This window comes from Hyperolius riggenbachi, chromosome 2, assembly GCF_040937935.1.
Source record: "Hyperolius riggenbachi isolate aHypRig1 chromosome 2, aHypRig1.pri, whole genome shotgun sequence".
Classification (NCBI taxonomy): Eukaryota; Metazoa; Chordata; class Amphibia; order Anura; family Hyperoliidae; genus Hyperolius; species Hyperolius riggenbachi.
The window spans coordinates 250,728,055-250,740,684 of NC_090647.1; positions in this window are offsets into that span (position 1 = coordinate 250,728,055).

Sequence of the window (12,630 nt, forward strand, 5' to 3'; positions counted from 1 at the left end):
AGCATGGTCAGTATGGTGGTTTAACACTGCGGTCCTCAAGTGGTTAAACAAGAAATGTATTTAAATTTATATTTGTTGGCGCATGGAAGATGTTATAAGAGGACAAGACCTAGTTAGAGATGGGGCTTGAGTTTTATTGTCAAAACTACAGACTAAGCATAATAGTCCTTTCTTGGACTTTCGGAGTCCAGCACCTTTTATGCTAGGAATACACAGTTCGTTTTGTAGCTGATTAGATGGTTCGTTAGATCATTTCCGACCTGTCCGATCTCCCTTTCGATTGTGTTGGCGCTCGATGTCTGATAGAAGTGAATGGAAAAAGATGAGAAAAACGAGAGGAAGATAAGAATTGAGAGCTGAATCGAGAGCGAAATTGAGCGGCAAATATGATCGAGAGCAAAAACGCAGGGCAGAAACGAACCGTGTATTCCCAGCATTACGCTCTACTAGCACGAAGGATTAGCTCCAGGAGAAGCTAAACAACAGACAATACACAGAAAAAATACTTGGTCAGTTTTAGAGAGTCCAGGTGTGTGATCCCCAATGGACCCTGGGCTTTCTCTCAATATTCATGTCTGGCCCAACAAGAACCACAGGACTGCGACTAGAGACAATTGCTTTATATCATTTTGGGACTTTCGTCATATAACTGATTCTAGCCTTACATATTGGATGCTCTTACACTGTTGTTAAAAAGGCTGAACAAACTTTTGAAAGCAGCAGTGGTTAGCTGTCTGAGTAATGTTTTCTTTTCATGTGTGTTCTCATTTATTTATTTATTTATCTTAAAGATTGTGATGTGTTTTGCTTGATTACTCATGTTTTCCCCAAAGAATGGTACACATTGTCCACTATCTGCCAGGGTATGTATACTTATGAGAATAGCTGTAGATACGCTTTGTGAGGTCACTCTTGTTAAGCAGCATTCTCAGTGATGAAGCTAGTCTCTGGTAAATATGCTGGTGAAGTTTCTTATTTATCCAGGTCAAGGTATATCCAAGAAAATAAGGTTGATTTGCATGACACATCCTTTGTGTTCTAGAAGATGTTTTGTCACTACAACAACAACCTCTTCAGTACAAATGTGGTGAGGATAGAAATAACCAGATATTTATACTGCATGTATACAGAAAAACCATTTACCTAATAGACATTCATTATGCAGATGTTAATGTTCACCCAGTGGGTTTATTGTCTTTCAACCTTCTGAGGGGAGATGGTAAAAGTCTCTAATAAATGGATAGGCAGATTGCGCTATAAGGGCCTTTTTCCACTAGCCTGCGATTTGCGATTTGCTTCTGATCGCAAATCGCAAGGTACATTAAACTAATGGAAACTGCAGCAGCAATTTCCATTAGTGCGATCCGATTGCGATGCGATTTTGGTCAAAGCGCAATCGTTGTCCTGCCGCGTTTTGTATGCGATTGAGCTGGACTATAATGAGTATAGTAGCTCAATCGCAATCGCAATCGCATGGTGGAAATTGAAACGCGATTGCGATCGCGATTGGAATCATTTCATAGTGGAAAAGGGCCCTAAGGGTCCTGTCCCACTGAATTCGTAGTATTCCATCACAATGGACAATATCGCTGCATCCCAGCGTGATACAATTCTATTTCTATGGTACCTTCACATGGGGTGCATGTGGCAGGTTCCGACAGAGCTTCCCGGACAATGTGCGCATTTACACTGGCAGTGAAGCATACTTCTATTGCATGCTTCACTGCATGGTCACATTGCACATCTACCGATTGGAGCAACTTTTCGGCACCACTGTGTTGCCTTTGTATCGCAATGCAACGTTCACAGCGTTGAAGGACTCGTAGAGTTGTCAGTTGTTTCTTGTGAGCGAATAGACTATATGGTTTGGTCTCTAGTGGACTGAAAGCTATTGACTGTCAGATAGCCATAATGAGTTCTTCCTACCTTACAAATAGGAAGCCTGGCTTGGCTATACAGAAATGCATGTTTATTTACAGTTGTGTTCAAAATTATTCAACCCCCGCTGAAATTGAGTGTTTTGACCAGTTTGACATTGATTTTGATCATTTCAGTCATCTTGTTTACAATTAAATCAAAGAGGCACTTGTAAGTCAGACAAATATAACATAACATTTATAATGAAATAACCACAAATTTCTTTTCTATGCTCACATCATTATCAGTTTTATTCAACCCCCAAGTGACATTTATTCTTAGTACTTAGTACAACATCCTTTTTCAGTTATAACAGCTTTTAAAAGTGATGCATAGCTTGACACAAGTGTCTTGCAGCGATCTACGGGTGTCTTAGCCCATTCTTCATGGGCAAAAGCCTCCAGTTCAGTCACATTCTTAGGCTTGCGCGCTGCAACTGCTTTCTTTAAGTCCCACCAGAGGTTCTCAATCAGATTTAAGTCTGGTGACTGCGATGGCCACTCCAAAATGTTCCAGCCTTTAATCTGCAACCATGCTCTAGTCTAGTGGACTTGGAGGTATGCTTGGGATCATTGTCCAGTCGAAAGGTCTAACGTCTCCCAAGCCCCAGGTTTGTGACGGACTGCATCACATTTTCATCCAATATCTCCTGGTACTAAAGAAAATTCATGGTACCTTGCACACGCTGAAGCTTCCCTGTACCTGCAGAAGCAAAACAGCCCCAAAGCATTGTTGACCCCCCGCCATGCTTCACAGTAGGCAAGGTGTTCTTTTCTTCATAGGCCTTGTTCTTCCTCCTCCAAACATAGCATTGATCCATGGGCCCAAACAGTTCTAATTTTGTTTCATCAGTCCACAGAACACTATCCCAAAACTTTTGTGGTTTGTCCACATGACTTTTGGCATACTGCAGTCGACTCTTCTTATTCTTTGGAGACAGCAAGGGGGTGCACCTGGGAGTTCTGGCATGGAGGCCTTCATTACGCAGTGTGCGCCTTATTATCTGCGCTGAAACTTCAGTACCCGCATCTGACAAATCTTTTTTCAGTTCCTCAGCCGTCACACGGGGACTTTTCTCCACATTGTGCTTCAGGTAGCACACAGCAGTCGAAGTTAGCATCTTCTTTCTGCCACGACCAGGTAGCGTTTCAACAGTGCCCTTTGCCTTGAATTTGCGAATGATGCTTCCTATGGTGTCTCTTGGTATGTTTAACACCTTTGCAATCTTCTTATAGCCATTGCCCTTCCTGTGAAATCACCTCTTCTCTTGTCTTTCTGGACCGTTTTTTTTACGTCACCATGTTTGTAAACACACCAGTAAATGTCTAGAAGGAGCTGAGTATCATAGTCATTTTAAATCTGACTAATTGGTGCATATTATGCTTGATTTCTGCTTGTTAACATCCACAGGTGTTTTTAATACCTGATCGAAAACACTTGAATGAACCTCTGTTCTTAAGAGTGGTAGTCTTTAAGGGGCTGAATAATTATCAATGAAGAAATCACACAAAAAAAAACATGTTTGTAAACACACCAGTAAATGTCTAGAAGGAGCTGAGTATCACAGTCATTTTAAATCTGACTAATTGGTGCATATTATGCTTGATTTCTGCTTGTTAACATCCACAGGTGTTTTTAATACCTGATCGAAAACACTTGAATGAACCTCTGTTCTTAAGAGTGGTAGTCTTTAAGGGGCTGAATAATTATCAATGAAGAAATCACACAAAAAAAAACATTTAATACTGTATTACAAAAACAATTGATGTCATTTTAGTTGAATTTGGTTCTTTAAAGGGACTCCGAGCTGTAACTAGAATCAAAATCTGAACTTACCTGGGGCTTTCTCCAGCCCGCCGTAGGTCGGGAGGTCCATCGGCGTCCATCTGGCTCTTCTCCCAGGCCTTGTTCAGAAATGGCTCCCCGGCGGCTCCCGCGACACTGGGCCCGAGTGTCGGGCTCCTTCTTCCTGAAAGGTGACGTCAGTCGTCACCACGCCGGCCGCCTCGCATCATCACGGCGGCTGGCGTGACAGTACTGCGCATGCGCGGTTTAATCACGCATGCGCAGTACTGTCATGTTGGCCGGCGTGATGACGCGAGGCGGCCGGCGTGGTGACGACTGACGTCACCTTTCAGGAAGAAGGAGCCCGACACTCGGGCCCAGTGTCGCCGGGAGCCGCCGGGGAGCCATTTCTGACCAAGGCCTGGGAGAAGAGCCAGATGGACACCGATGGACCTCCCGACCTACGGTGGGCTGGAGAAAGCCCCAGGTAAGTTCAGATATTGATTCTAGTTACAGCTTCGGAGTCCCTTTAAAAAGTCCTTGTAAGATTTCATTCTGAACACAATTACAAATGTGCACTAAATTCCCTAAAACCCTTTTACAGCATTGGGGGTTGAATAATTTTGAACAACTGTACAACTTCAGCACAATCGCACATGTATTGTGGCCACACACAGCAAAATGCCCAGCAGTTTTCAGAATATAGTAATTTTCTAAGTTGTATCCCCGTATTTCCTTCACTGCAGCTCAGAATGGCAAAGCATTTGAATCAATCCTCTTTCAGAGCACTTCAAGATATGCCATTTTGACCCATATCCTATTACTCCTGAATTTCCTTCAGGTAGATATTTTTAAACCTCATCAATAAAATATTTTTAAAGCTCCCACCAGGCAAGAAATTACTCAACATGAGCTTTATATTACCTTTTTACCACTTTCCATGTAGTACTTTTTCAGTTGCTAAGTACTGAAATATTAATTTTAGATAAGATGTAAAATATAACCTTAGAGAAAACTCAGGGGGGAAGTTAATATAATATGGCCCAATTTATCTAAAATCTGTTGCATGTGTACTAGAAGAACTTTTATAATGAGATCTCCAAAGCTGCAGTCATAGGAGCTACACAAGTGCAATCATTGTATATATAAAAAGCTGCAGGATTTGCATTTCGTAAGCATCTGATTTTGACACAAGTTTGCTTAATAAATGGGATGTTAAATACACTGAAATAATACAGACTTTTGATGTAAAATCTGCAACAGATGCATAAAGTCACCAGACTCAAGACTGCTATTGCCAATCCTAAGGCAAGCCAGACTTCTCCTCTTAACATTGCTTTCTAGTGGCCGTTTCTGAAAAACAAAAATGCAGATATTAAGTTACTTCTGAATTTGAAATGACTATTGTAAACACTCAATTATATCAATATTGTAGTTTATAAACTTTTGCTACATTTTATTTGCTTGTCATCTGTGAACCTCGTTGCATTGTGGGAAATAATGGCTTTTCCCAGCTGCCAAGTAAGCAATCTCTTTCTCTCTCTGCATAGAACTCTCAGTAACAAACATTCCATACAGACCACCTGGCAGAACTAAAGATGTCACCACCAGTGATACATATTCAAATGTAAATCAGAGAAAGGTTTTACAATGAGCAAACACTGACTAAATAATCTATAAATTAATATTGTAAGCAATTTTATTCATTATGTTATTTCCACTACAGTTCCTCTTTAAATGGTTTTACAGTTTGGTTTGATGTACGCTGAACATAAATGAATGTGTTAAAACAACAAGCAGAATGAAACTGTATAAAAGAAAAATTGATAATATTCTTCACAGTTCAAATTTCTATATAACTACCAGTAAATCTACATCATCTCGGAATTATTAACCATTCCTGATTGTGTTGTTGTCTGTTGCATTTGGCTGCAGCTAAGTCCCGCAGCACACATTTTCTGGCCAGTGTCTTGCATTGTCATGAATTTGATGAATGGCACACCTGTGCTCCAGGTGAGCAGTGGACACTGCAATGGACTGCCACAGAAGACATCAACTGTAACGATTGGTGTCAGCAAAACAGTTTTTCTGATTATTGGTGATCTGCAGTATCACCAATAATACAGATGCTATACCTGATTATATGGTGATCTGCAGAATCACCAATAATGCTAGTATAGCTAGACACAAGACAACCAATGTGAGAATGTGTTTGGTGCAACAGTAACGAGGAAGAGGAGATCTCCAGAGGAGTGGGTGATTCAGACAGTACTGCAGCCAATGATCACCTGAGGAGCAGGTGATTCAGACGGTACTGCAGTCAGTGGACGCCTGAGGAGCGGGGACCACTGCTGGAGCTACAAAAGATGATCACCTGAGGAGCAGGTGATTCAGACTATACTGCAACTCGTGAACACCTGAGGAGCAGGTGTTACAGATAGTTTTGCACAGGATGATCACCTGAGGAGCAGGTGATTAAGACTATACTGCAGCCGGTGGACACCTGAAGAGCAGGTGTTACAGACAGTGCTGCACAGGATGATCACCTGAGGAGCAGGTGATTCAGACTATACTGCAGCTAGTGGACACCTGAGGAGCAGGTGTTACAGACAGTATTACACAGGATGATCACCTGAGGAGCAGGCGATTCAGAGTATACTGCAGCTAGTGGACACCTGAGGATCAGGTGTTACAGGCAATGCTGCAGTTGAGTTTCACCTGAGGAGCAGGTGAAACTCTACAGATCCCTCACCAGTGGCTAGGCCCACTGATGAGGACAGGAGGGTCAGACAAGCTGAGTTTGCAACGTACGGACAGATAAGGTACAAAGACAGAAGGCTGATTCAATGTCAAGTTCAGGCAGAGTCGGCAACAGGAATCAGATGAGCAAAGGTACAGAATCAACGAGCAGGAGAATAGTCAAAGGAAGCAGAAGGTCATAACAGTTAAGCAGCCCATACACTCAGCCGATTTTCTGGCCGACCGATCGATCGCGATCGATCGATCGACCGATCGATCGCAAATCGGTTGGCCAATCGACCGATCGACGGCCGATTTCGATCGATTTCGATGGATTTCCATCGAACTAGCAGGGTGGAAAATTTAGGTCGATCTGATGAGATTGCTTATCAGTTTGCATTGGCCTTAATGGAAATCTGATGGCAAAAAAATGCCATCAGATCGAATTTCAATAGATTTCAAACTGAAATCTGTTGGAATTCTATCCTGGTAAAAAATGTTCTAAAAACGCATCAGATAGACCATCAGATGCATTTCTTATCTATCTGCTGCCAATCTGACGAGTGTATGGGCACCTATAATACAATGCAATTAGTACTTTAAGCTATCAACAGAATCTGGATAAGTGTGGATCCCCATCTCCAGCTGGTTCTAGCACACTTTGGGATCTGACTAGGGTCTGAGCGCTAATACGTTACGTTAGCATTCGCAACAGCAGACATGGAGCAACTGACAGACCAGTAGTATATATACAGAAATGCTCTGCAGCGCCGCCCTCATCACTCAGCCAATCCAAAGGACCGTTGGAGTCAGCTGACTAGACAGATCAGCTGACTCCCCTTCTATTCGCATAAAGGTCCTGTCACTTGGCGCGTGCGTGCGTAGCCCTCAATCTATGTGCAATAGAAGGACCAGGCAGAGCACCAGCATGTAACCGCGCGGCAGAGGCCGCCGGCTGGTACGCGGAGATAGCCGCCATGCCGCTTGACTCTGCGGCGGTATCTCCGCTTTATTACATCAACGTTGCTTTAAAATACAACACATTGCGCATGCCTAGTGTGAACAGGCTTTTAGTCTATTCCTTTTGCTGAAGCCACACATAGTTCTTCCAAGGATTGTGAAAACGAATGCTTTCTCAGTATCTTACAGAATTTCTTTTGCATGGTAAATCATGGAATAGGCAACAATGTCAAGGTGTGACCTCTATTTCCGTAATACATAAAAGTTGACAGTTGAGAGACCAGTTGTCATAAATGTTGTTCCAAAATCAGAAGAAATAAGAACTGGGTCCATATACAATTAAGTTTTTATCCAGACTATTCTCCTAGGTGATATTTTCACACCTAAGGGCCCATATGCAATTCACATTTTCTCCTAGGAGATAATTTTTCTCCTAGGAGATAATTTTTCATCTTCAAATTAAAATACATTTCCAGTACTTTTCAACTAAAAAAGTACCAAAAGTAAATGAAAAAGTACGATCAAAATTATTTTGAGCAATTTCTTGCTTTCTGATGGCTTAAAATGCATATTATTGACAAATTTAAAAATATCACCTAGGAGAAAACTCAGAAGAAAAAGTGAATTGCATATGGCCCCTTGTCACTATAATGCCTTTTATACCATCAGCAAGCAAGAAAACACTCAAAATATTTTTGATAGTACTTTTTTTCACCTACTTGTTGATACTTTTTCAGTTGCAAAATGCTAAAAAGGTATTTTAAAGAGAAGATGAAAAATTATCTCCTGGGAGAAAACCTAGTAGAAAAAGTTAATTGCATATGGGCCTTGGTCTCCCGGAGTACATTGGGAGAATAATTCTGCATAATAGACAGCCTAGGCTGTTATATCACTGGAGGGGCTGGATTACATACCAATATACAGAAAATATTAGTATGAGCCCCGTGACTGACTCAACTCACTAGGTCTCTCACTAGGTTTCTTGTGTGTATTAGTGCAGTAAAAAGGATATGCACATACTAATAGAAACTATACAACAACAAAACATTTGTAAAATGCTTTTCTCCCCTAGGACCCAAAGTACCTAAGCTTGTCTCTGATCAATATATAGTTGCGGTTTGTGAAAGAAAAGTTGTGTGATCCTAAAAGCCAAGCTAAACAGGTGGTCTTTCAGTTTTGATTTAAACATGTCCAGGGTTGGAGCTGTTCCATGGGTTACGGGCAGCATGCCAGAAAGCTCTGACTCCAAAGGTTTTGAGTTGGATTCTGGTGGTGGAGAAGTTATTAGATCCTGTTGATCTGAGGTTGTGGGAGGTGTTATGCAGGTACTACAAATCCTTCAGATATTCAGGGCCTAGATCATGTAGAGATTTTAATATTAGCATGACAATTTTATGGTGGTCAGTGGAATGAGCAAAGGATTAGTTGTATGTGGCAATGGCAAGGTTGGCTTGTTAACCTCCTGAGCATTACACCGCTCAGGAGGTTTTGATAGTTTGTGACCCCGGGATTAATTAATTTGCTCACATCGCTGTAAAAGCTTTAGCTAGCACTAGGCCTTGGATTTGATAACAGATCTTTTATGTGAGGTCCCCTTTAAATGAGCGATATGCAACAAATGTGCAGCCAAAACATTCTTTGAAGCTTTATGTGGAAGCATTTTCTTAAAGTAACAATTACAAAAACTACCTATTGAGGTAAAAATAATATCCTTTCTGATGTGGAAACAACATGTGAAATTAGTATCTGAATTGCCTGATCAATACTTTATTGCCTTTTTGATTTGATAAAGCATCACCAAGAGTCCTCCTGCCTTTAAAAGCTATGCCTGTCCCTGTTGAGTGCTGATAGCTACTGTGGCTGTAGCGAAGACTGACCAATAGCAGAGGAGTGGAGATGAAAGAGGAGGAGGTCCTGGTCAAATATAAGTAACTGCACAGGGGGGAGGGAATCACACCCTGAAGAAACGCCCACGGCGTGAAACGCGTCGGTGGGCGGGGTCAACGCTACGTCTGGCCGTCCTGACTACTCCTCACAGGGAACTACCATACCCAGGAGCCTTTGCTGACAGCAGAGCAGGTGTTCCATCCGGAGGAGCGTGGAGACTGCTGCTGTAGCCGAGATGGGACGCCAGCCGGCCATAATCCCACGCTGTGCCTGCTGACAGCCTTTACTACATGGCGACCCGACAAGGGGGGCCCCCAAGGACTACAATACACATACCCCCTCAACCTACCAGTACACTAACAGCGCTGTGGAGGTCTGAAGTCAGATTGGTGAGATCCATCCTGTTATGTTATGACATGCATGTTTATGCGCTGCTTGCTGAAGCTTACTAAAGCCGGATTGGTGAGATTCACCATATCTCCATCTTACTATGCATGGTTATGTGCTGATTACTAAAGCTTGTTGAAGTTAAATTGAGGAGATCCATCATGCTTTGCATGCCTCTATATGCTAATTGCTGAACGTTGCTACTTACTGCTATCTTGCTTCATGAACTTTTACATGGATATTGGCAAACCATCTAGACTATATTTATCAGAACTAATGGAATTGCTTTATGCTATATTATCCTGTGAAAACTATCTCAGCGCTGTGACTTATTAGGTCAGATAGAGGGGTTTGGTATGCTTGGAGTGAGTGATATGTCGTGATTGTATGGCCGGCCATGAATATTGCTGTCTTTGACCCCGCAACATTCCTTCCCTACTTTTTAATGTCCCTGTTTTATTCCCCCTTTTGATAAAATAAAGCATTTGTATTTTTTGAATTACACTTGAGACCAAAAATGTTTTGTCTTTGATTAAGTTACTATTAACTGGTTGTGTTCTTGGCAGTTTGATAGAACCGTATTCTTTACATGGGCTTGGAGGCTATGTATACAGGCCCCATACCCATGTTTACCTAATCTACCTTCTGCAATAGATCCTTGATTATTTCAGATATTATACTTGGGATTGATTGTCCTATATCCGGATCCTTTTAGGAATTCCAGATAATTCTTTTTAATTATTTCCCTGTGCATTTTAGGAAAATCTATTATTTATCACTAAATTAAAATGGCATATTGTATACCAGATAGCCTGGAGGACGAAATTGGTGTTTCCTTTAAGGAAAATGTGATTAAAGACCAATCGGCTTACCAGGAAATTAAGGGACATTTTAAGATTCATAAGGCAATATTGATTAAACAATTGAAGCGCAAATGGAATTCCTCACTGCTAGACTCCTATTACAAAGCAGGTGTTATACCAGAAGGAATACTGGAGAAAATTATCCCTGCTGAAAATTTACTTACTGAACGCTTTGTAAAAAAAAGGAAAGAAAGTGCATTAAAACGTGGTCTGGAAATTGTTCAGCTGTTCGCAGAGGAGGAGAAAGAACAATTAAAAGAAATGACATTAACAGTTCAGGAGAGTGCTTCTGTCCTGAATTTATTTCAAAATAATGAACATTTTGCTCCCCTCAATGAACAGCTGAAGCAGCAAATTGAAAAAATACAGACAGAAATCAAAAAAGACAAACAGGCGAAATTTGCGAAAGATCTAGCCAAATGGGATATGGATAGAGCTTTCAATCCCATAGAGAGATTGAATAAGAAAAGAGAATATAATAGGAGACGAAGAGGAAATAGGACCTCAGATGAAGGATCAGGTGGAGAAACAGATACTTCGGTGGGATCGGGTGCAAGCTCAAAAAAGTCGGTGACTTTTTTAGACAATGAGGAGAGAAAAGGTCAGAGGGGGAGGAGTTTTACAAGAAAAGAAAGAAACAAAAGGACCAGAAGCAGGCAGAGGAAATGGCAGAACTGGAAGAGAGATCAGACGAGAGAAGAGGAAAATGGCAGACAGGGAAGAGACAGAGAAGAGAGACAGGGAGCTACAGGGGGCATGGTAACCCGGAGCAAAATGGATCAATGGAAGAAATAGGCCATGAGGATCTGACAGTTATAAATCTCTCCAGATTCCAACTAGATAATCATCACCTGTCTCTATTAAGGAGAGGACTATCTTTCTCCCCAGTCACTAAAGGAGATTGTTTGGAAACCTAGAAAGATGTAAACTTATTTCGGCGCAAATTGACACTAAAACTTTGGCATCATTCAGACCAGAGACCAAAACGATCACATAGAAAGATCTGAATATGATGTATCCCCTGACCTAAATGAAATTGACCTACTTATTCCCACTCAAGACAACCAGCTGAGGTCCCTTGATGTAGACATGACAGGGTGCATTGACCATGTGGATGGTGGGGGTGATGATTGGATGCATGATTTTGAGCTAATGGACTTCCAAATAGATGCCCCCCTAGTCCCGACCAAGTTAAAAAAGAGATCCATACAGATGCCTCCCCTGTCGAATAACAAATATGTAGCTGTCTTTTTGGAGACAATCCAACAAGATTTAAAAACATTTGATTGGAAAAAGAGGCCAGAGAGATTCAATTTAACGAAAGATGAACAAAGAGCCCTCAAAGAGCTTCAGGAAGCCAAGGGTCTGATCATAAAGCCGGGTGATAAGGGGGGGCAACGTGGTCCTCCTCAATGAGAAGGACTACGTTTCCGAATGTAGACGTTTACTGGGCAATCGAAGTACCTACCAAAAACTATCTGATAATCCATTCCCCTTGATGGTCCGTAGAGTCAATTCCTTGGTGGATGACGCATGGATGAAGGGCGCCATCACTGAGGAAGAACGAGACTATATGAAGGTTGATACTTACAATATCCCTACTTTTTATACAATACCAAAAGTGCATAAAAGCATGACTAAACCCCTGGGCCGCCCGATTGTGGCGGGCATAGGGGGTCCCACACAACGTTTGGGTAAATATATAGATGAACGTTTAAAACCATTGGTGAGCCAATTACCATCCTTTGTACTAGACACTAAGAATCTCTTAAGTGTACTTAGAGACTTGGTGGTCCCCCCGGGGTTTCTCCTTGTCGGAATCGACGTGGAATCATTATACACGTCGATTCCACATGAGGAGGGGCTCCGGGCCATACAATTCTTTCTACAAGGTCACTACCCAGAGTTTATAGACTTTAACCAATTCATTTTTGATGCAGTGGATTTGATCCTACATTTGAATTGCTTTTCCTTTGATGGAACCTTCTACAGGCAGACCAGGGGCACGTCGATGGGGGCAGCATGTGCCCTGGCATATGCTTGCCTTCATCTAGGCCTTTGGGAGCATCAGGTTGTATACAGTGACCAAGGC